General features: G+C 38.6%; 1 pseudogene; it reads left to right on the forward strand.

Moving 5' to 3' along the window:
• Window positions 1–23,522: 23,522 nt before the first annotated feature.
• LOC102843686 lies at window positions 23,523–24,215 on the forward strand (annotated as a pseudogene).
• Window positions 24,216–26,569: the final 2,354 nt, after the last annotated feature.

Consider the following 26,569-nt stretch of genomic DNA (forward strand, 5'->3'; position numbering starts at 1 on the left):
GCACTGCTTCTCAAATGATCAGTTCTGCATACAGATTGAAAAGGAATGGGGACAGGATGCATCCCTGATGTACTCCTTTCCTGATTTTGAACCATGCAGTGTTTTCTTGCTCTGTTATGAGGACTGCTTCCTGGTCCACATATAAGTTTCATGTAAGTACAATCAAATGTTCTGGGATTCCCATTCTCCTCAAGGTTAGCCACAATTGGTTTTGATCCACACTGTCAAATGCCTTTGAATAGTCAATGAAACACAAATAGACATTTTTCTGGTACTCTATGCTTTCTGCCTAGATCCATCTGACATTGGCAATAACATCTCTAGTGTAATAACCTCTTCTAAGCCCAGCTTGTATTTCTGGTAGTTCTCTGTCAATGTACTGTAGCTAGGTGCAATTCACTGCAACTCTCTGTCTGGTTTATGAACTGTGAATTTTAATTAGAGGAGACTTTTTTTTCTCTCTCTTGTAGCTGCTGGTAGACTTGATCTGTAGGAGACACTCAGCACTGTGGTTACCAGTGCATCTCACTAACTCTAGGCCACTAGAGCACTTGCACTGGGGAAGAAATTGCTTTTGTGTTGATTGATGTTTATGTAAAGTCTCTATCTCATCCCATCCCTCCCTTTAATATGACTGTAATGAATTGAACTGTGACTCCCCCCAAATCCCACTCCCCAGTATGTGTTTGCTCTTAACCTTAATCCCTGTGAATATAATCACACTTGAAAGTCGTTTTCTCTGTTATGTTAATAGTATGCTAAAGCATTCCAACTGTAGGGCCTATGCTACAACTTGATCACCTCTGAGTTCTATAAGGAATGGCATAGATACAGAGATAGCAAGCTCAAAGTTACATGAAGATTACCAGGGATCTAAGGAAATAAATAGAAATAGGAGAATATAGACAAAGACAGATCTATCCCTGGAGCCACACAGGAGTTCAGATGTCTAGTCTCTTCAACTGTGAGAAAATACATTTCTAGTCTTTACAGTGTAATTTGTTCTGTTACAGCAGCACAATACTATGTTTTGTTTCTATGGGTGCATTGGTGCATAGACGGCTTTTAGAGCTAGTGGGTGCTCTGGTGGTGCAGTCCATAGAGAGAGTTGCATTGTTAACCCAAAGGAGTGCCTCTCTGGCAGATTGAGTCCCTTAGTAGCTCCGTGGGAGAAAGATGGACAGTTATCTCCTGTACTATTTACAAGTTCAGAAAACCTCCCAGAGGATCAGCTATGAGTCGGTCATGAATTTGATTTTGTAGCTCTGGCATCCTTCGCTCCCAGCTTTAGTGACCTTTGTGTAGTCGTACTTACTAAGTGAACTCAGTGTCTGAGCTTCAAAGTCATCACCTTCACAGAAGGCATGTGTCTGGGCCTGTGAAACCGTGTGCCAAGTGGCTGGGAGAGCGTGTTGGGCTGAGTGGCTTAAAGCAGATGTTGAAAGCATAATTTGTTGTTAAAATAGCCAGTGGGGAAGTAGCAGACATCACCAGTACATCCTTCCTGCTAGTCCAGAAACCAGACATTCTTGGTGATTTGGATACTAAATAAAACCACTTCCTCTATATATGAATACTGTAGTTAAATTTATGTTCTCAAAGGAATAAGGGTCCCCCCCCCCGAGTTTATTTACAAAACTTGAATACAAATTCGAACAAATTATTTTCCTCCAATCTTGATACCTCCCAACCATCAAATTGTACAACCCACTGATTAATCCCCTCTTCCCCTGCACATCCATATCCTTCTGCTTCCAGCCACTCCCACTCTCCTGGAACCTTATACTCACTCTACAATAATGGTTTTATACAATATTTATCCTTGTAGTATAAATATTATACTGCATAGTATTCCATAGTGTAAATGTACCATAATTTCTCTATCCATTTGTTTGTGTTGGACATTTGGGCTGTTTCTATGTTTGTGTGATGGTGAATAATGCTGCTATGAACATTCGTGTATAAATCTCAGTTTGTGCCTCAGTTCTCATATTATCAGGGTATATTCCAAGTAGTGCAATAGCTGGGTCATATGGAATTTCTACGAAGAAATGCTCCAAATCACTGGCAGTAAGAGAGATTCAAATCAAAACCACAATGAGGTACCATCTCACTGCAATATAACAGTAGCAAAGTTTAACAGGGCAGCAAGTAATAGATGTTGGAGAGGATGCGGTGAGAAAGAATTCTTATACATTGTTGGTGTGGTTGTAAAATGGTGCAACCATTCTGGAAGGCAGTTTGGTGCTTTCTCAAAAAGCTAAACGTAGGAATAAGTTTTTAATGAAGATTTATTTCTTCTTTTTCACATTCCTAACTTTTATCTCCTTCTTGTTTTTGTGCCCTATGTAATTTGGAAATTATTAGGCAATATTACAAGAGACAAGCCTCTTTTATTCATGGTGACATGTAATATCTTCCTGCAAGATAGACAAGTTCTTCCCAATTAAATTGTTATTTAATGTATCTTTGGATACTGGAAAATTCCTTATTTGGCTAAGCAAAACACAAGAGAAAATAAGGGTGAATTTGCTACATGAATTAACTCTGATTATCTTGGGGATAGTTGCATAGAGGAGCATACTCTCCTAAGTTTTCAAATACCTTTCCTCCAGAGAGTTCTAGAATGGTGCAAAGTGGAAAAGGCTGGAATAATTCAAACACTGGCCAAATAGGGAGCAAAAAGAGAACAAGGGAAAATAAGTTATTATAAACACATTCTTAAAAATCTTGTAGCCAGTATTTGAACTGAATTTCTCCAAAAGCATTACCATTAACATAAAATTTTCTTGCTAGCATGTGAGAACCAGGTGCTGAGGGCAGAAAGGCATCTGGGTGATGGTTTTAGGTCAACCATGCTGGCCAGGAAATGAAACACAGGGTGAGAAAAGGATGAGCGGAGAACTCAAAAGGCTAGGCTTTTCTGCGATTCAGGTTGGGCTGAGGTCAACATCAAGGCCGGCAAGCCAAAAGCAAGTATTCTGAGTCAAGTCAGATGAGAACCAGGAGCTGCTATGGAATACAGGATTTTACCAAAGGAGCAGTGAAGTCCAGGTTTAACGGAAATGAAAACAGTCAACGAATGCACACTCTATTAAAAGGAAGTTTTTGTAGTATTTAAGGACCTAGAAGCAGGAGTGGCATCCACTTCCAAAATGGCTTGCCTCTGGAAACTCTATGGACGAACAGTGCTCAGCCTGTTCATTCATAGGGTCGCTATGAGTCGTCTACGACTCGACGGCATTAAACAACAACAACAACAACAAGGACCTAGAAGCGTATGATGAGTTGAACTGTTAGCATGTAATGAGTTGGGCTGGTGGTGTGAATCCACCAGTTGCTGTGCAGGAGAAAGACTCCACAAGGTCTACTGCCTTGGAAACCCGATGGAGGGTCACTGTTCGTTGAAACAAGCTTGACAGAAGTAAGTAGTGCGTTTGCAGTGATTAAAGTACTTGATTGTTGTTGTTGTTGAGGAACGTAGAGTTGGAACCGACCCATAACTGAACCTCCAGCGGGTTTTCAGAGGCAGTTAATCGCACAGGAGGAGATTGCCCATCCTTCACCTGTGGAGCAGCTGGAGGTCTCAAAACTACATGCCTTTGGGATTCCAGTGCAGCTTCTTGCCACTAGGCTACCAGAGCCCAAAGTACTTGATTCCTAACCAAAAGATTAGTATTTTGGACACATCAGCTACTCCATGGAAGAAAGATGAGGCAGCCTGCTTCCATAAAGATCACAGTTTTAGACACTGAAAACCATAGGGCAATTCTACCTTGTTCAATAATAGTGTTGCTATGAGTCACACGTCTATGGAGGTGACATTTTCTTTTTGTCACAAGAAAGTTTTCTGTCCTTGCTGCCAGGTTTAAATGATGTCTGAGAGGCAAGAACCAATCCCCTGTGGTTATCTGGGCTCTGTGGCAGGATCCAGAAGGCAAACAATCAGAAGGAATCAGTGAGCTAGGGCTGGAAAGCGAGGATCATGAACACAATGGAGATGACCATGGTGTCCTGTGAGTGCTCAGCTGGCTTTCTCAATTCTGAAATTTAAGTCAGGGAATTTACACATATTCTAAGTGTCCTTTTTTGTAAATGACTATAAATAAAACTGAATGCAAACTTTGAAATGTATGTATGTATGTAGGTGTTTAATAATGCCTTTTAGGAGAAACTTTTGCTTGTGACAAAAAGAAAATGTCACCTTCATAGAAGTGTGACTCAAAGCAACACTATGGAACAAGGTAGAATTGCCCCAAATCACCAAGAGAATTCAATGCAAATGAAGCTAAGCTCTTTCTATTGAAAACCTTCTGCTTGTCTCTGAAGGAACGAGTTAGCAAATACAATGCAAGAATTCGGTAAATGCTTAAGGATTGCTTTAGAGTCTACCCCTGTAAACATTTAAGGATTGATTGCCTTAGTACTTCAGGGTGAATTCCAGCTTGTATCAGCCTCCCTCATAATCTGAAGTAGCAGTCAGTGTATTACAAATATTTAGTATGAAATTTGGCTTCCCATGAAATTTGGTTGTTAAACTAGTGTTGTTGTATTTTGAAGGAACATACTTCTCATTCATAAAACACTCTTCTGTCAGTTTACCATACTGACATAATCTGGGTTTGCTATGATGCTGAGCCTTGTGCCTTTTGGGTGTTAAATACCCTAACAGTTGCTCATGTTGGACAGTGATTGGCGTGATTGGCGGAGCTCCCAGCTTAAGACATGTTTGGAAGCAGGAGTGGCATCCACTTCCTAAATCACATGCCTCTTAGAAACTCTATGAACATGGAGAAATGATGATAGTTATAGAAATGCTTCAGGTCTTTTGTTCATAGGGTTGCTATGAGTAGTCATTGACTTACAGCTATCAACAATAATAACAACATTAGGTTAGGTGCTGTGTAACTCTCCTGATAGGGATTTATGTTGCACTTCTCTGGAGATTCAAAACCTCCAGTGACTAGAAGTCTTCTCCCTCACCATTTACAGCCTCAGAAACCTGTTAGAGTATCAGCTATGAGACACTTCTCACTTGACAGCAATGAGTTTTAGAGAATTTATTTTATGTGTTTTTGGAGTAAATGCTTTATATTTCATTGTATTCTTTTTATAACTACCTTTTGTTCTGTGCCCAGTCTTTTGTTGTTGTGTGTTAGTAGCCTGTTAGATCTTGACTCATAGCAGTCCTACGTGCAATAGGCTAACACATTGCCTAGACCTATTTTTATTATTAGGTGCCATCAAATCAACCACAACTTGTATCAACCCTGTGAATAATGGATCTGAACCTTGTCCTAGCATCAGACTCATGATCTCTTTCTATTGAAAACCTCTTGATATGCTTGAGCCTGTTGTTACAGTCACTGTGTCAATCTGTCGGGATGTCTTTTCCAGGACTGGCCCTTTTGTAGCAATATTCCCAAAATACATGAGGTGGACTGTCACCATTTTTACTTCTTCTTTTTTTACACGGCACATTTAAAAAAAGACATTTATTTAGTGTTATGATCAGACTATTACATTTAGCAATCAACAGCATGGGTGCCAAAAAAAAAAAATTCTACATTTAAACCCTTGTTTTCGGAATGCTTTACATTTTCCACAGAACAGAAAGTAAAATAACATGTTGAACAATTAGTTACAAATACAGCCCTCAGATTTTTTGCCCATACACATGAGTATTGTCTAAAACACGTCTTCTTTATAGCAGCTAGGCTCTGCCACCACTGTGCTTGGCTGAGTTCACAAATCTTTTATAACCTGTAGCTTCACTATCACTTCTCTGGCTCTCCTTTCCTGCTAAGCTTTGTTTCCTGGCAGTTACAAAACTCATCTCCCTCTGCCATAGCTGCTGCTCCTGCTTGTGAAAGACCCCCGAACCGGTGGTCCTATCCCGAGCGGACAGCGAAGACCCAAGACTCCAAGACACTGGCTTGATGCAACAGCAAGAGGCAAGAGGTTTATTGCGGAGCTCTGGGCCCACTCTTATCTCTGGCAAGAGATAGAGGAGCCGACCGCGAGCAAAGTTGGGTTTTTTTATACACTTTAGGGAGATACAACTGGGTATCAGCTTCTCATTGGGTGATGAAAGCACAGTTTGAATTCATTGGTTCAGTGTTTGCTCAGGGTTTACACAGCATATTTGCACGTAGCACTTGCGGCAGTCACGTAGCACATGTAGCAGTTAGATAGATCTTTAACTATAGGGTGGTGTCACAAATTCTTAAGTATACAATGAGTTCAAACTCCAGGGCAGTGGAAAAGCACAAGATACATTGGTTATCAGTCGAGAAACATCTGCTTGTTTGCCCTGCTTTTCAGTTAGCCATTCTTGAAATACTGTTGCCTTGGATACAGCTGGGTGTGGGGCTCTACCAGGGACAGTGGAAAAATTCCTGAGTTTAACTTAGCTGAGAACTATAGAAACCTGAGTTTAATTCAGCTGAGAACTATAGGGACTATTTTAATTTCAATCTTTTCACTTGAACCACTGTAGCCACCTTGGTTTCATGGTTTGGCAAAATATTGACCACCACCACGATAAGGGCCAGAGCTTCTGCCTCCAAAGTTTCCTCTCTTCATGGGTCCAAAATTTGAAGATTGATTGTTGTAATTGGCCATTTTTACTTCTAAGGAGCAACCTGGTTGCACTTCCTCTAAGACAGAGTTAATTGTTCTTTTGGTCGTCCATGGAATATTCAATACTTTTCTCCAACACCACAATTCACAGGCATTGATTCTTCGTACATCATCCCTATTCATTGTACAATTTTCAGTACATAAATTGGAACTGAAAAGACCAAGGCTTAGATCAAATGCACCTTATTCTTTAAAGTGCCATTCTTGCTCTATAGAACTTTGGAGAGATCCTTGACAACAGATTTCCCCAATGGAACACATCAGCATGTCTTTTAATTTCTTGATTGCTGCTCCAGTTGATGCTGATTGTAGATTCAAGTAAAATAAAATTACTGACGACTTCAATCTTTATCCATCCATCATGATGTTGCCTATTGGTTCAGAAATGAAGATTTTTGTTTTCTTCTGTTAAAATGTAATCCACTTTAAAGGTTGTAGACTTTGTCAGTCCTCTTCATCACTGATGTTAAATTACTCAGTATCACAGCAATTCAAAGCTGTAGAATCTCACAGATAGCTAGTTAGAAAAAAAAATTAACATGCTAGATTGGGTGAGGGGAGTTTAACCTGTCTAGTGTCTGTTTTAGAGACTTCACTCTATGAATAATGAATCATTTATACTGAACCCAGGAGAATGCCTAAGCAAATACATTATTCCTACTTAAAGATAGTAAAAGAAAATATTTAAAACAGTGAATGCTCATTTGAAGGGCATTTTGAAAATACAGAAAAATAAAAAGAATAAATAATCTATACTCCCCCTTGTGAAAGAACTAATATTTTTCATTTAATTTGATCTACATAAATGATTTCTTATGCTCTAAGCTACAACTCATGTATTACTTGGGAGACTTAGTATTTTTATCTTTTTATGCTCTAGATTCACTACTATATTATTTCTTCAGTGACTTATCAGTGCAAATACTTTGAACATTTTACAGCTGAAATTTCTTTCTATTTTCTTGACATTCATGCTCCAGCCTTCATTTTATTTGCTCATTCAGCTCAGTGTCAGCTAGTCGCATCTGGGCAGAACACATGGGTGTTAATCAGACAGAGCCTCTTCCTGCTTGGCAAGGATGGCTTCCTAGAGGCCAGCATAGTACATTTCCAGGTCTGATTTTCCGCTCCTTTTCATTAGTCCTTGGCTCAAATGAATTTGTCCTAGACCACTTTCCATTTCTAATCATTGTACCAATTAGGCTCCTTCTTCTAAGACTGATAAAACATTTATTTTTCAGCTTAATTAACTAACAGCAAATGTTACCAAGACAAAAGATTTTTTTGTTTTGGTTGCTTTCATTTGCAGATTGACTGTCTAGTATTGGTCAGCTTTTTGGAAACAGTTTTTTGGAAACAGTTCAATCTTTTTTTTTTTAAAGGTAGTTCAGTTATAGCCCCAAATAGATCTTATTTCATAAGAAATAAAACAAAAAGGTGTATTTAACATATGTGATGAAATAATGTGTTTTAAATATGATAATAACACATCACTCATGTCTTATAAACATAGTAATAAGATAATTAGTGTGCTGAATGGATAAGTGATGGTTGCACTTTTCCTATTTTTTTTCAATTTATTTTAAGTATTTTATAACTGAAACAAAAAAGCTAAAATAAAAATTATTAAAATATTTTATGTATTTCAGATAAGCTTTCCTCTTTCTGTAGAGATTTTGATTGACCTCCAGAGTCCCATCACCATTCTTCCTTAAAAAAAAATATTGTGATGCAGGTAATGGAATTGCCACCTGATGGGCTTTGGAAACAGTTCAATCTTAAACTCACCAATTTACAGATTTATGTGGTTGACCACTAAGGAGTATGATAGTTAAGGAGAATGGGTCAGTTCAATCAATAGCTTTTTCTGAAACCTGCACTTCACAGACACATCCTCTCAGTTCCATGCCTTACCTACGGCATGATGAGTTACTTGGCTTAGTAAGTTGCTTGGCATGTGTGTGTATATGTGTTTTAAAGCTTTGGCCATATCTTTCTTTCCAGACTAATTTACCTTCCAACAATAATTGTCAAAGAAGGAATAAGAAATGACTCACAGATGGTTTCTGTTGTTGTTTTTTAGGTGCCACTGAGCCATTTCTGACTCAGAATAACCCTCTGTACAGCAGAAAGAGACACTGCCTGACCCTGTACTATCCTCAGAATTATTGGTTTGTCTGGGTCCGTTATCACAGCTACTATGCCAGTCCACATCATTGAGTATCTTTCTTTTTTTTGTCACTGACTGTTTTACCAAGCATGACATCCTACCCTGGGGACTTGTTCTTTTGATAACATGTCCACAACATATGAGATGAAAATTTGTTTTCCAAAGAACATTGTTTATATGCTTTCTTTTAAGACTGACTTTTTGGTCCTCTCAGTCCATGGGATAGTCTTTATCAATATTATTATATTTTTCAAGGACTCCCATTCATCCTTGATCTTTCTTACTCATTATCCAATTTTCACATGCATATGGGGCAATTGAAAATACCGTGGCCTGCGTCAGTTACAACTTAGCCTTCAAGAGGATGTTCGAGAAGTCTTACACAGCAGATCTGCCCAATCCAATATGCTATGGTTTCTTTGATTACTGTTTCCGTGAGTGTTGATTGTGGATTCAAGTAAAATCAAATCCTTTAAAAGGTCAACATGTTTTCCATTTATTGTGATGTTGTTCCATTTATGGTTCAGTTGTGAGGATTTTTGTTTATATTGAAGTGTAATCCATACTGAAAGCTATAGTCTGAAATTCATCAGTAAGCACGTCAATTCCTCTTCATTTTCAGCAAGCAGTGTTGTGTCATCTGCACGTCTCAGGTTGTTATGAGTCTTCAGTCAATCCTGATGCCACATTCTTTTTCACATAGTCCAACTTCTTGAATTATCTGCTCAGATACAGACGAGGCAGGTATGATGAAAGGATACAATGATAATGCATACTTTGCCTCATTTCACCACATATTCCCCTGTTCCATTTGAACGACTGCCTCTTGTTCTATAAGAGCACGATGAAATATTTTGAAATTCCCATTTTAGCAATGTTGTCCATAACTTGTTGTGATCCACACAGCTAAGGGACTGGTATGTTTTAATGTTCAAAATAGTGGATTGAGTTATGAAATGAAGGGTAGGGATAAAAAGGTCTCCTTCACGGCAAACATTACTTTGAGTAAATTTTTTTGTTTGGAAGCATCTATAACACAACATTTGTCAATTTTAATATTTTACAGGTGTAAAATTTTATGATATAGATAATGTCACTCATGTTGTGTAACCACCAAGACTTTGAGTAATCTTAAATTATTAGTGTGTATTCTTATACACATATGTATATTATTATATGCATATTTATGATGAATAAAAATATTAACTTTACCCTTTTTGCAAGACATTTAGCTAGCAAGTTAATGTCTTTTTAGCAAGAATGATTGGATCCATGTTCAGGTTGCTCCTAGATTGTCTGGTATCTAGCAGGTATCTCGGAGGTATACAGGAGGTATCTAGAACCATTAGTACCTTCAGTAATATAAGAGGAAGAAAACAATGATTCCTTTATTTTTATGAATGGAATGAACTCTTCTTGGTTGGTCTAAGTGAAAAGGAGTCATCAAATGGCAATGGTAGCCAAGTTTCCCTGGGAGGGAATGACTTCATAGTCCATAAACATGGCACTGTCATACACTGACCTGTCTGCAAACTTGACCTCATATGACACGGTCCTAAGAGCTTTTCTGTGGGGGTTTAAGATCCAAGAAATAATGAAAGATAAGGGTGGGTTAAAGAACTTAGAATCAGAAGGATCCCAACATTAAATATTAATTGATACCTTGAAAAGCAACAAAGTCATCAAATTAAATAAGACAAACTTAATCAGAGTGCATATAGCAAAGGAACAGGTGGTCTTGATTTCCCAAGGCTGTTGTAACAAAATACTGCAAAGCTGGTGACTTTGAAAAACAATAATTTATTGTCCCACAGTTATGTAATCTAGAAGTCAGAACTCAGAATGTTGGTTATAAGGTTTATTATATTCTAAAGTTCAATTAGTGGTTCTACATGATGAAGCTAGATTTGTTGTAAGTCACTTTGAGGAGGAATTTTATGCAATTCAAAATTTCTCTCCTTGAGATGATTTTTTTTTTTTACCAAATCAATACTATGCTTTCTTATTCAATTGACATGGAAAGTATGTGTGTTTTATGAATTATACTGAGTGGTCTGGCAAGGTTTTTAGTAATATATAGTCTTTTCAAATAAAAATCAGTGTCAGATCTGCAGATGTAGATTGAAGCTAACATATCCATGTGAATACTTCCAGACTGGGCTGAAACAGAAACCTTTGAATAACCAACCATGTAATTTCCCAGAAGAGGGACCATTTATTGAGAACTAATTTATGTTGACTATTTGTAAAAATGCAGATTTCTCAACTTACTTTTTTCCCACTGGATTCCTCCATCTTAAGGTATGAGATAATCAACGATTTTCTCAATTGTAGAAGTGAGTTGGATTGCTTTTCTTACATGAAAGCTCCCAACAAAAGCAGCAACCCTGTACAATACACCCTTAGGAGCATCACCGAGTAATACAACCCTTGTTGGTTTATGTTTAAGCAGAGGTCATGGACACTGAGTTAAGGGCATCAGGGGAGCAAAAAGTAGTAATAAATGAAAGAAGAGACTACTTTTAAAAATAATGATCTACCAAAAGCTTGTTAATAGACAAAACTGTCAAGGCTTTCTTTAGGATTATTCTGGAAATTCTTGCCTCCTATGATGACCACAAAAGCCCCTTTGTCAGTGTAAGTGTAATTCTTTTCTGTATGGGACATTTGTGAATAATGAGCACTGAAGACTCTGTGACAGTTGGTACTTTTGTGGCTAAGCTCAGTGCCAATATTATTAGGTGAAACGTCAGTGGTAAGAAACAAATTTATATTCATGCTGAAACACTAGCCCACAACTTGAAGTTAACAGCTTGTTGATATTTTGGAAATTGTCCTCAGGCAAAGACCTGCTGAGGAGAGCTTTTCTTGTTAGATGACGAGACCGACTTCATGATAGTTTCCATTTTTTTTTTTTAGAGTATAGAAAATGTTTTTCATTCTTGCACATTTTCATTTTTTAATAAAATTTTTTATTTTAATTGTGATTTTAACAAAAGTTTACAGAAAAGTTAAGATTTTCACTCATTCATTCTTGCACATTTAACCCCTTTCCCTACCTTCTCAAGTTTATTTAAAAAAAAATCATTTACTGTTGCACAATAACTCCCCTCCCTCCATGCTCCCCAGTCCTCTTTGCAATGTACCTCTTATTCTGGGCTGTTGTCGTACATATAATGCCTAATAATGTATTCCTTTTAAACAGTTCTTTCCTTCTTCTGTTCCAATGCATTATTTGTTATCTATGCACTCTTATCCTATTCTCCCAACCACCCAGTCAGACCTGATTTATAGCAGTGATGCTAGCAGTATTTGTCCTTCTAAGACTGAGATATTTCATTCAGATAATGTCCTCCAGGGTCACCCATGTTGTGTAATGTTTTATGAGTTGTTTTTTTCAGTGCTGCATATTACTCCATTGTATAAATATATCATAGTTTTTCTATCCATTCGTTGTTGATGGATACTTGGGTTGCTTCCATCTCTTTGCTGTTGTAAATAACACAGCAATAAACATTGATATGCATCTGCTTGGATGGCAGTTATGGTTTCTTAAGGGTATATACCTAGTAGTGGAATTTCTGGATCAAATGATATTTCTATTTCCAACTTTTTGAGCAAGCACCAAACTCCTTTCCATAGTGGTTGCATCATTTTACACTCCCACCAGCAGTGACTAAGGGTTCCAATCTCTCCACAGCCTTGCCAGCATTTATTGTTTGCTCCTTTGTTGAACTGGCTGGGGTAAGATGCTATCTCACCATTGTTTTCATTTGCATCCCTCTGAGAGCCAGGGATTTTAAACATTTTTTCATGTGTTTGTTTGCCATCTGAATGTCTTCTTTGGTGAAGCATCTATTCATATCCTGTGCCCATTTTAAGACTGGGTTGCTTACCTTTTTCTTGTTGAGGTGTTAGAGTATTCTATAAATTTTAGTTGTGAGTCACTTACCAGATATTTCATTATCTAATATTTTCCCCAGGCTATGGCTTTCCTTTTTACCCAGTTGGAGAAGTTTTCTTGATGTGTATAGGGATTTGATTCTATTGTATTCTCTCCTGGTTGTAGGTTTTTCAACATGCTTGGAAGACTGTTCATATTGGGGATTAGAGCTTTTCACGTTCTTCCAAGCTTTTCTCTGATAAAGTTTATAGTTTTGGTTTTACTCCTAGGTCCTTGACCCACCTTTAATTGGTTTCTATATATGGTGTGAGGTGTGGGTCTTGCTTGAGTTTTCTATAGATGATTTTTCGATTTTGCCAACACCATTTGTTAAAAAGGTTGTCGTTTCTTCACTTAACTGATTTCATCTCCTTGTCAAAAATCAGTTGAGCATAGGTAGATGAGCTGGGTTCTGGGTTTTCAATTCTATTTCATTGATCTATGTTTCTGTCACTGCACCAATAACACTCTGTCTTGACCACCACTATGGCTGTGTAGTAGGATTTGAAATCAGAGAGTGTGATGCTTCCTACCTTGTTTCTTTTTTTTCAGGGTTTCTTTACGTATTCAGGGTCTCTTTCCATTCCAAATAAAATTGGAATTTGCCTTTTCAATCTTATTGAAGAATAGAGTTGGTATCTATTGAACTTGTAGATTGTCTTTTGTAGAATTGTCATTTTCACAATGTTGAGTCTTCCTATCCATCAGCATGGTATATCATCCATTTCTCCAGGTCTCTTTTTGTTTCTTGTAGCAATATTTTGTAATTTTATTTGTATAGGTCTTTTGTGTCTCTAGTTAGATTTGTTGCACATTTTCTTTCCCCTCTCTCTCTCCCACTATACCCCTCCCTGCAATGCACCCCTTATTCCAGATCATTGTCATAAATATAATGCCTAATCATTTATTCCTTTCAGACAGTTCTTCCTCGCATCTGATCTAATGCAGTATTCATTATCTACTCATTCTCTAGCCAACCTCGACCCTATGTCAGTCCTATTTTATAACAGCACTGTTATATACAGCTCTTTTATGACTGAGATATTTCATTCAGCATATCATCCTCCAGGTCCCCCATATTGTGTAATATTTTTCAAGTTCATTGTTTTCAATGTTGCATAGTATTCCATTGTGTAAATGAACCATAGTTTTCCCTATCCATTCATTTTTTTTATGGGATCTTGGGTTGCTTCCATCTCTTTGCTCCTGTGAATAATGCAGCAATAAACATGGGTGTGCATGCACCTGTTTGAGTCATGGCTCTGGCTTCTTTAGGAGATATTACCAGTAGTGGATTTGCTGGGTCAAATGGTTTGTCTATTTCCAACTTTTTGAGAAAGTGCCAGACTTCCTTCCATAGTGGCCCTGTCATTTTACATTCCCATCAGCCAGTACAATGTCACCAGTATTTGTTGTTTGCTGGCATGTGGAACTTTGCTATTGTTGCTGGGAATAGTTGCCATTTGTGAAAGAAAAATCTGGTAGAAGTAAAGTGGTATCAACAAAGCAGAAAACCAATGGTACTGTTTTCAATGAGTGGCACAAGGGTAGTACTTGTTGTTGTTAGGTGTCATCAAGTTGTAAGATGTAGTGACCCTATGAACAAAGGACCTGAACCCTGTTCTATCTTGCACCATCCTCACACCTCCTCACACAAAGGAGCCCATTGCAGCAGTCATTGTGAAAATTCAGCTAGTTGAGGGTCTTCCTCTCCTTCACCAACCCTTCACACTTCCCAGCACAAGTGTAGAGTTATAATTTTATGTGTCTCTACCTTTCACCAGGGGTCTTTTGGCATACTATGTGGCTGCTTCTAAATTGATCATTTTCAGATCTCGCAATCATTTCATCATGAGTCAGAGCCAATAGGATGTAGAACGAAGAATTCGTACTTGAAAGATTAAGTTCATACAAGTCCACAGACTGTGCTTTACTGAGTAAGAAGATTTCCCTCTCTGGGCTTCGGTGTCCTTATCTGTTAGTTGGGGATAATGATGAGACCACCATCATGGATATCAAATGAGATCTTTACTAAAAATTATATAACAAACAACAAATGCTATATAATTATTATTGATTGTTGTTAGGTGCTGTCTAGTCAACTGTGACTCATAGTGACCCTAAGAACAATGGAGCGAAACCCTGCCCTATCATTGCAATCCTCACCATCCCTGATACACTCGAGCCCATTGTTCCAGTCACTGTTCAGTCCATTTTGTTCAGAGTCTTCCTCTTTCATCGACCTTCCACCTTCCAAAGTAAGAGATCTTTTTCCAAGGACTGGCTCTTCTTAACAACATGCCTAAAATATGTGAGATAAAGTTTCATCATCCTTGCCTCTAAGGAATAGCCACTGTGCTCTTTGGCAGTGCATGGATATCCAGTACTCTTCTCCAACATTACATCTCAAAGGCACCAATTCTTCTTCTGTGTGTCATCCTTATTCAACTGTCCAACTTTCAAATGCATAGGGAGGTCATGGAAAAGACCATGGCTTGAATCAGGCACACCTTAGCTTTTAAACTGACATCATTGCTCCTCAGTAATTTGGAGAAGTTCTTGATAGCAGATTTCTCCAATACAACACATCTTTTGCTTTCTTGACTGTTGATACCAAGGGTGTAGATTGTGGATCCAAGAAGATAAAATGATTTATAATTTCAATCTTTTCTCCATCTACTATGATGTTGCCTATTGGCTCAGTGGTAAGGATTTTTGTTTTCTTTTTTTAAATTTTTAAAAAATTTTTTTTTATCATTTTTTGTGTGTGTACCATCGGATCTGACAGGCACAGGAGGAGATTGCCCATCCTTCTCCAGCAGAGTGTCTGGTGAATTCGAACCACGTACCTCTGGGATTACAGTGTAGCTTCTTGCCACTAGGCCACCAGAGCTCCCTAGGATTTTTGTTTTCTTGATGTTTAAATGCAGTCCATATTGAAGACTAGAAGTTTTTGCCCTTCTGCAACTAGTATTTCAAGTCCTCTTGGCTTTTATTCAGCAAGCAAGGTTGTTTCATCTGCACAACACAGGTTGTTGATAAGTCTTCCTCCAATCCTTTTGCCACATTCATCTTCAAAAAGTTTAGCTTCTTGAATGATCTGCTCTGCATACACATTGAATAGATACAGAGAAAGAATACAGCCGTAATGTATACCTTTTTTTATTTTAAACCCTGTAGTGTCCCAGATTTCCAGAGTTGAGCTTATAAAACCCTCTCTACAGTTTTTGCTGACCATTATTCTTATGGATAATACAGCTGCTATGATCCCCAAGCATACAAATGAGGCTGTCTAAATTCTTCTTTTAACATTAGAAAAATGGAATCAAGAATTCGATCTAGATGAAATAACACAGTTTCACTTTTTTAAAATGTTTGAAATGCCTTCTAGACTACCTTGAAGAATATTTTTCAAATCCCTTTTTGTAGCTGGTATTTATGCAGTGGCATGACATTCCGTTGTGTTTCTGGGGCTTTAAAATCACAACCAAAGAAAATTGTTCATCTTCTTCTCATGGAATTGCTGGTGATTTGAACCACCAGAGAGTCCAGACCTTTCCCCTACAGACTGTACTCCCTCATTACTTAATATTATGGTAAAACTATTTCTTCTCAAGAATTTTGGAATCACTTTTGGCTATCTTCACTGTCCCTTGCTGACAGAGGAAGTAAATGGCTGTGAAAATTCTTGATGTAGTCTTGATGGCTGTAATTAACATATATCTAACAAGGCGATCTTTCCTTCCTGTTTCCAACTTTCTCACATCTTATATGCAAGCAAATTATATGCAGTATATGACTAGAAGACTATATACAGGGTCACTGGCATGAGCTTGATCAGTGTGAAAGGTTAACCGGTCTCCAGATAGGCAGCAGTTTCTGTGTTCTTACTCTGCTGAAAAGAACACTTTGGCATCTGTGGGCACATTTATGTTCCACTCCAACCATTTAATTTCTGTCAAGTGTGAACATGGTAAAAGCTTTTCTTGAATCATTAGAAATAACATCAAATTCATCTAGCCAATTGGTGCTGACTTTTCATACAATACCAAACCTTTAAACATTACTACTGCTGCACAAAGAGAAATACATTATGATTGAATGTACTTAGGATTCACTGCATAAAGAGTGCAGTGATAAGTAACCATCTTCAATAAACCTCAATTGCTCCTAGTGTTGTCTCACATTTCGTATCTCCTTTTCTACACAGTTGTCGGAAAAGTATATAAAAGTTATCTGATCAGCACCTGCTGCAGATAATGGGTAGGATATGGATTTCTGAACTCCTACTGTGGTCAGGCAATGGCCAAGAAAAGCCATAAACAACATGAAGGGTTAAAATATAAAGAACTAGAAAGTTAAGTAGAGACCTACATGCACTTTGTCTTATGGAATCTTTCCCCCACCCGCCATACACAAATCCTCAGCACACAGTTAACAGAAAGAGAACAAGCTTTAAGAGCACCATAAAGAAATAGCATTATTACTGAGGAAATTAACCTTGATGGAAAACATATGCTCTCTTGTTTTTGTCGTTGGGTAGGTTCTGTGCTCTTGGTGCTGAACGTACTGTTTAAAGCAAGAGGGAAATTATTATTCTGAAATTTGAAAAGTCAGATTTAGTCATGCATGGGGTTGCAGAGCTGAGTGCTCCCTGAGCCTCACAGATTTGGAATATGTGAAAGAACAAATGAGATTTTGCCAAGATTGGCTTTCTTCTCAGACTTTCCCTTGAGTATGTTCCAGAGCAGAGAGCGCACGTGGTGTTGAAACAGATCCCCTGTCAGGCGCGAGAGGATCACGTGGAGACACGCTGTGCTTTCCAGCGCTGGCCGGGCTGTCACTACTTTTCTTTCTTTAAAAAAATGGCTCCTTTTAAGCTTCTGGTAGTTTGGTGGAGTTATATTTCTTTATGATTAGGTTCTGTCCAGAGTATAAAATAGGAAAACATTTTTTCCTGCTTTTAATGAACCACTTAGCCTAGTTGCCTTTACTGACTCAGTGGCTATAATTTAAGCAAATTTGGACACTGTCTTATTATTTTTGTAATGCCATTAGAGTACTATTTAGTTATTCATCAAGCATTTATTAAGTGACCAAAGGAAGATCAATATTATAGTAAGTACTTGGAAAAGCACATACAAGACCAATAAGTCTCAGGAACTGAAAGATGATTCAGTTTTATGCAGAGAGAACTCCGGTGCTGGGGGATCAGGCTTCATAATTATGCAAACACAATTTTATTTTTTTTCCTGGTGGTTAGTAGGTATGTTGTTAGTTTTGACACATTCTGTCTAGATGATAATTTAATAGCTTGTGCCACTTTTAGAGTTTAAGGTGAATTCCTGGCACCAAGAAAGGAACATGTGGCTAAAGACTTCTAAATACCAGTTCATCCATAGAAGATTAAGACTGAGAAGAGTGTACAACAAGAACTCAAAAGCCTGTGGCTAAGAGAGGGGTTCACATATTGAAAATGAAAATTCATACATTTGCAATATACTTCACTTTATGCACCTGATGTATTTTATTTACTTAGCAATTTAATGCATTTTTTTTACCCATAAAATTGATGGGGCTTTCCCTCATAAATATTAGAATTCAAAACCTTCCTGGACAGAATGAATATTGGCTGGGTTCTTTTTGAGGGAGATTACCACACAAGTGGAGCAAGTGGGCAGGGGCCCTGGCTAGGCTCTGAGCTGCTTCCTTCATTCAACAAGTGTTTATTGAGTGTCTATTTGTGGATCTGTTTCCATTTTTGGCCCAGGTGCTCAGGGAACAAATATGAATGAGGCACCATTTGAATGGAGGTACTCACATGCTAGGGGAAGATTCACCTGATCCTAACTGATGACAAAGATATGTGATGAATGTTGGAGTGGGAGCATACCAGAGAGGGATCTAAATAAGTGCTAATTAGTAAAAGTCAAGGAATTATTGAGTTGGAAGCGTTCTTATGGCTTATGTAGTTCTATACAAAGCAGGAATAATTTTAATGTGCTGTCTGGGACAATTCCTTGTAGATTATCTTTTAGCTCCCCTCTTAGTTTTCACTGGAGCTTCCAGAGACACTAAGATGGACTAGGAAGAAATATCTAGTGATCTATTTCTCAAAATCAGCCAGTGAAAACTCTATGGAACACACTGCTTTTATTTGCAAGAGCACAAGAATAGAGCTGTTCTGGGCTTTGCCTTGGCCACCCTAAGTCTAGAGAAGAATGAACAGCAGCTGACACAACTAATCAAGCTCCATTCTAGAGGCAGGGTTGTTTTGTTTTAGTTTGGGTTGTTTATTTTTCATTTTCATGCCTCTCTAATTAGTTAACTGTTGAAATCATGCTAGAAACTCCTGGAAAACAAGAACACCATAGTAACCAAATCCCTTGACAGTGGTGCACTATTAAAATATGGTAACTGACCTTTATGTCTTTGAATATGTGTATCTCCACATAAAAGGAGCTCTGATAACTTAGCAAGTAAGGAGCTGTGTTGCAAATTCAAAGGCAGGTTGTTAATCTACCAGCTGAGAGAGTATGTGCGCGTGCAAGCTATTTCCCTCCATATGCCTAGCAGTAATCCAGTTTTCCATATAAAGCTTCTGAAAAAGTTCACTGTGATTCATCCATTCTGGAACTTTGACCGATAACATTTCTGTTATTGTTCAGGTAGACTCACATTGTATAAAGGTGGATCTGTTTCCACTTCACTGTGTGGACTATGGCTGAACCAATATAAACGGGTTTAATAGTCTTCTCCATGTGTCTCAGTTCTAATTTCCTGAGGTATAGTTGACACCTTTGAGCTGTGGTGTTGGAGAAGAGTATTGAATATACCATAGACTGCTAAGAAAATAAACAGGTTCATCCTAGAGAGGGTTAAACCAGGCTGCTTCTTGGAGGCAAAGATTCTGAAGCTTTGTCTGATATACTTTGGACATGTTACAAGGATAGACCAGTCCTTGGAGAGGGACGTCATACTTGGGAGGGTAGAGTGACAGCGCAGGACAGGAAGACCCTCAATGAGATGGACTGATTCAGTGAGTAGGTTAATGAGAGTAGGTGTGTAGGAGATTGACACAGGATAGAGCAGGGTTTAAGGCTATTGTACACAGGGTAGCTATGAGTCGCAGGTGACTTGAAGGCACATAACAACAACAGCAAGAAATTTGTAGCAGTAGTAGGTCATATGGAATTTTCATGCTCAGTTTTTTGAGGAAACACCAAACTGCCTTCTGGAGTAGTTGTACCATTTTACAATTCTATCAGCAGGGTATGAGAGTTCCAAATTCTCCATATCTTCGCCAACATTTACTGCTTGCTGTCCTGTTAAATTTTGCTCCTGCTACTGGGACGAGATGGAATTTCATTATGGTTTTGATTTGCATCTCTCTTATTGCCAGTGATTTTTAGCATTTCTTCATGTGTCTGTTGGTGATCTGCCTGTCTTCCTTTGTGAAAAGTCTTTCCAGGTCTTTTGCACATTTTGTAATTGGGTTATCAGGCTTTTCCTTGTGGAGCCTTGTAGTATTCTGTAAGCTTTTGTTATTAGGCCCTGTCTGAGATGGCATTGCAAGTGTTTTTCCTAGTTTGTGCGGGGTTTTTTTTTTTCCTTTTCCATCGTATTGGAAAATTTATTGATGCAAACAGGGGCTAAATTTTTAGAGGGTCTTATTCGCAGATGTTTTCCTTTCTTTTTTGTGCATTTTGTTGTGAGTTTCTGGCTGTATTTGCAAGCCAATTTTTTTTTCAAAAATTTTATACTAGTTTATTTACAAAGTTCGAATACATTGTCTTTACTATTTCTTTCACCATCCCCACCCATCAAATTGTGCAATCCTATGATAGCACCCCCCCACCCCTGCCCACCTATTCTCACCCCTCAGCTTCCACTCCCCCTGTGGATCCTCATAATTTTTCTACAATAATGGTCTTATACAGTATTTGTTTTTATGGGACTGAGTCAGTTCACTTAGCATAATGCTCTCCAGTCCCTCCCAAGTTAGGTAATAATTTACAAAACCATTACTCCTGCGTGCTGCATAGTATTTCATTTTGTGAATGTACCATAATTTCTCAATCCATTCCATTGCAGTTGGACATTTGGGCTATTTCCATGTTCTTGCAGTGGTAATTAATGCTCTATGAACATTGGTGTACAAGTCTCCATCTGTACCTTAGTTCTGATTTTCTCAGGATTTATTCCAAGCAGTAGAATAGCTGGGTCATATGGAATTTTTATGTCCAGCCTTTTGAGGAAGCACCAAACTGTTCAAGAACTTTGGCATTGAGCAGGACTTTGTCAAATGGCCCTGCTACATCTGACTGCAGTTGGTAAAGGGTGACCCTCTACAAGCTAGTCAAGCTGCCACCCACCATTAACTAATTTACCCAGACCTTAGACTGCCATACTGCTACTCAGTTGTTGAAGCTGGCCCACAAGTATCGGCTAGAGACCAAGAAAAAAAGGAAGCAGAGATTGTTGGCCCTGGCTGAGAAGAAGGCTGAGGACAAAGGAGACACCCTGCCCCCCCCCCCCACACACACACCAAGAGTCCTTCGTCTTCTGTGCCGGGCTGAATACCATCACTACCCTTGTATAGAACAAGAAGGCCCACTGGTGAAAATAGTGTACCACTTGGACATCATTGAGCTGGTGGTCATCCTGCTGACCTTGTGTCTTAAGATGGATGTTCCCTACTCCATAATCAAGAGCAAGGCTAGGCTGGGATACTTTATCTATGGGAAGACCTGCACCACTATTGCCTTCACGCAGGTGAACCAGGAAAACAAAGGCTCTCTGGCAAAGACCAATTACAATGACAGATACAATGAGATCTGCTGCTAGTGGGGAGGCAACATCCTGGGGCCCAAGACAGTGGCCTGCATCACCAAGCTGGACAAAGACAAGGACAAAGAACCCACCCCCAAACTGGACTGATTTTCACACACTGACTTCTATACATTAGAATAAACGTATTCTATCATCTATCATTTGGCATTGTGGGTTGGAAAAAAACCCCAACAAAAGAAAACAACAGCCTCCCTCAATTGTATTTGCATGCTGTGTCATCTTCCACTGTGTGAATATGCCATAGTTTCTCTACTCATTTGTTGATGGGCAGTTGGACAGCTTCTATCTGCTTACTATTTTGAATAATACTGCAATAAACATAGGGGTGTGGGTGTGTGTGCTTCCGCTCATGTCACAGGTCTGATCACTTTAGGGTATATTTCCAGTAGTGAAATATGTGAGTCACTTGGTATTTCTATTTACAACTTTTTGAGAAAGTGCCAGATTGCCTTCCATAGTTGTTAGGTATTTGTTGAATTGAGTATGAATCATAGTGACCGTATGAACAACAGATCTGAACCTTGTCCTATCTTGTGCCATCCTCACAATCTCTGACATACTTGATCCCATTGCTGCAGTCACTGTGTAAATTCACCTGGTTGAAGGTCTTCCTCTCCTTTGCTATCTTTCCACCTTTTTAAGTCCTTCTCAAGGAATAGCCTCTCCTAGCAACATGCTCAAAGTATGTGAGACAAAGCTTCACCATCTTTGCTTCAAGGGAGCACGCTGGCTGCACCTTCTCCAGAACATATCTTTTTTTGTAGTCCATGAGCTCTTCAGCACTCTCTCTTCCAGCACAAGTTCAAAGGCATCAATTCTTCTTCGTTTTTTAAATTATACTAGTTTATTTACAAAATTTGAATATATTCTTTTCCGGAACAGATTCTTCCAATTTCCCTCACTCCACTCCCTTCAAATTGTACAACTCCATGATTAATACCCCCTTCCCCCTGCACATCCTTATTTCTCTGCTTCTACCCTCCTCCTACCCTTGGACCTTATTCTACAGTAATGGTTTTAAATAATATTTTTCCCTGTAGGACTGAGTCAGTTCACTTAACATAATGCTCTCCAATCCCTCCCAAGTTAGGTAATAATTTACAAAATCATTGCTCCTGAGTTCTGTGTAGTATTCCATTGTGTGAATGTACCACAATGTCTCAATCCTGTTTCCATGTTCTTGTGATGGGGAATAAGGCTTCTATGAACATTGGTGTACAAGTCTCCGTTTATGCCTCATTTTCTCAGGGTATATTCCAAGTAGTGGAATAGCTGAGTCATATGGAATTTCTATGTTCAGCTTTTTGAGGAAGAGCCAAAGTGCCTTCCAGAATGTTTGCACCATTTTACAATCCCACAAACAATGTCTAAGAGTTCCTTTCTTGCCACATCCTCTCCAACATTTATTACTTACTGCCCTGCTAAACTTTGCCACTGTTACTTCAGTGAGATAGTACCTCATTGTGGTTTTGATTTGCATCTCTCTTATTGCCAGTGATTTGGAGCATTTCTCCATTTGTCTAGTTGCCATTCCAATATCTTCCTTTGTGAAAATTCTTTTCATGTCTTTTACCCATTTTGTAACTGGGTTATCAGTCTTTTTCTCATAGAGGTTCAGGAGTAGTCTGTAAACTTTTGTTATCAGACTCTTGTCTGAGATGGTATTACCAAATGTTTGTTCCCAGCCTGTAGGTTTTCTTTTCACCCTGTTTGAAAACTTTTTGATGCACACATTAATTTAATCTTTAGAAGGTCCCATGCATCCATTTTATACTCTTCAGATTATGCATTTCTGGCTGTATTTGGCAGTCTCTTTATACTGTGGACTAGACCTTCTAAGCTTGATCCCAGTTTGTCTCTTAAGAAGGTTATGGTTGGTCCTGGCGGTTGCTTTCTCTCCAGCTTCTGCAAATTATGCCGAAAGTGGTGTCCCGGTTGGTAGTCTGCTCCAACACTGGGGACAGAGAGGAGTATGACGATGGTGAGAAACCCCTCCATGTGTACTACTGTCTGTGCGGCCAGATGGTCCTGGTGCTCGTGTTAGTTGGTCCTGGTCCTGGTGTTAGAGAAGTTACCCATGAGGCCCCGGGATAGATCTCATGTCATTGATGCTGCCAAACATGCTCACAAGTTTTGTAATACAGAAGATGAGGAAACTGTCTATCTCCGGAGGCTTGAAGGAATTGTATGACAGTACAGGAAGAAGTGTGCAAAGTGTGGTCTGCCACTCTTCTACCAGTCCCAGCCCAAGAACTCTACTGTGACCTTCATTGTGGATGGTGCAGTTATTTAGTTGTCAAGTTCGGCCAGGGATTTGGAAAGACAAATATATATACAGAGAAACAAGAGCCTCCTAAGAAGGTGATGATGGCCAAACAGACTAAAGACATGTGCAAGTTCAGCTGTATCACTGTGTCTACCATTGATGAAGAGGAAGAGGAGATTGAGGCTAGGGAAGTTGCTGACTTGTTCACACAGAATGCCAAAGTGATTGAGAAGCAGCTGGAGTGCAAAGGCTTGAGCAAGAGGAGGCTACAGGAGCTGGCTGAACTGGAAGCTAAGAAAGCTAAAATGAAGGGGAGCTTGACTGACAACCAGTTCATATGACCAAGAAACTTCCTTCAGGCTCAGACTGGAGACAAGCACACAGGACAGGAGGAAAAAGAGGTTTTGAAAAATGTCTTTTTGTTGTTTATCTGCCCCAGCAGAAGACCTCACTATTGTTTCCTGTCGATACTCCCTCCTACATTTAGTGAGGTCTTTAGCTGAATTCACTTTACCTGCTTCTGGCTAGAGATGGAGAGCAAGAATAACCAACAATTCCAGAAGATGGATTTTTCAGAATCTTTCTGTTTGTATGTGTTCTGTACTATATTTTTCCCTTAAGGGGTTTTTTTTATTTTTATTAGTTTATTTACAAAATTTGAATACATTGTTTTTCAGACCAGATTCTTCCAATTTCCCTCATCCCCCTCCTTTGAATTGTACAACCCCATGATTAATTCCCCCACCCCACTTCTCCAGGAAAAGATATGAATGGATCACTGGAAAAAAAAAGAAGGTTATGGTTTTGGCCTTTACTCCCAGGTCTCTGATCTACCTTGAGTTGATTTTTGTGTATGGTGTGAGATGTGGATTCTGTTTCAGCTTTCTGCAGGTGGAAGTCCAGTTTTGCCAGCACCATTTGTTGAAGAAGTTATCATTTCCCCTTTTGATAGCTTTGATTTCCTTGTCAAATACCAGTTGTCCATATATAGCTGGGTCTATTTCTTGGTTCTCAATTCTGTTCCATTGGTCGATGTGCCTGTCATTGTACCGGTACCATGCTGTTTTGGTTACCACTGCTGTATAGTAGGTTTTGAGGTCAGGGAGTGCTATGTCTCCAACTTCATTTTTGTTTTGCTTATTCAGAGTCTTTTGTCTCTCCAAATAAATTTGATAATTTCCCCTTCAGTTTCCTTGAAAAATAAATTTGGTATCCGGATTGAGATTGCATTGAACATGCAGATTGCTTTTGGTATAAGATTGTGATTTTCACCATATTGAGTCTTCCTGTGCATGAACAGGGCACATTTTTACCTTTCTTTAGGTCTTTCATTGTGTCTTTCAGAAATGCTCCATAATTTTCTTTGTATAGGTCTCTTGAATCTCTAGTTATGTTCACTCCCATGTATCTCAATTTGTGGTTGGTTATTGTAAATTGTATTGCTTTCTTTATTTCCATCTCTGAGTTTTCTTTGTTACTGTAGAGGAGGAATCCTATTGATTTTTATATATTGATCTTATATTCTACCACTATACTAAATTGGCCTATTAACTCTAACAGTGTTTTTGTTGAGTCTTTGGGGTTTTCTCTGTACACTATCAAAACATCTGCATATAGTGACTGTTTAACCATTTCTTTGCCTATTTGGATACCTTTTATTTCCTTCTTTTGTCACATTGCCCTAGCAAGCACTTCCAGTACAATATTGAAAAGAAGTGGTACACAAATGCTCTTCAAGTTAAAGAATTCTGTGGTGAACTTGAGAATGCATTGTAATTACTGATTGTTAATTTTGTGTTGTAATTTAGTCTTTAATAGGAGACTAAAAATAAATGAGAGGGTGAAATAAAATAGTTTTGCTTTTTTTTGATGCAAGAAGATGAGGAATTTTGTTACAAGCTCTTGAGCAGGGACTCTACACACACCCCGATGCAGCGGCAGCGTGGCAGAGCCCGAATAGTATATTTTTTTTAACTTAATAGAATATTAAGTTGTGTTTCTCACAAGCAAGAATATGACACTTCTAACCCCATTTAATCTAACTAAGCTGTCAACCCTTAATAGATTTTTGGTAATCTATTATTAATGTAATCACAGATGACTGAAAAACAGTTGTACTTGCATGCCAAAGAAGGCAGTTTGGGTATCTGGGTGCTGCTAAGAACCTCTTGTTACATCAAACGACAGAGTCTATCTTTGTGATGTAACACGTTGTTGTGAATGTCAGTGCACAGAACTGTTTGGACAGACTGCAAGTATACTAAAAACAATAGTGAAAGTAATAAAATATACAATATCCACATTACCTTAAAAAACAACCCACAAAAACAAGTGGTGATACTGGGCATCTTTGTCTGTTCCCTGTTTGCAAGGAAAATGCTTTTAGTCTCCATTGAGAACTGGCTCTTGGTTTTGCATATATACTTTTCATTATGCTGAGGAAACTCCCTTCTATTCCAATTTTGCTGAGTTGTTGGGTTTTGTCAAATTGTAAGCAACATATTGATGGGCTTTACTTTTTTATCCATTCTGCTACTCTTTTTCTCTTATTTGATACATTTACTCCATTCATATTAAGTGTGATTATTTTCAGGCCAGGTTTTATTTTTACCATTTTGCCATGTTTCTTTTGTGTTTGGTTACGGTGGTCCATATACTTTCTTTTGGCATTTCTGAGTGCAGGACTTCACTTAAA

This window comes from Elephantulus edwardii, unplaced genomic scaffold (assembly GCF_000299155.1).
Source record: "Elephantulus edwardii isolate Elephantulus edwardi_28Jun2011 unplaced genomic scaffold, EleEdw1.0 scaffold00085, whole genome shotgun sequence".
Lineage (NCBI taxonomy): Eukaryota > Metazoa > Chordata > Mammalia > Macroscelidea > Macroscelididae > Elephantulus > Elephantulus edwardii.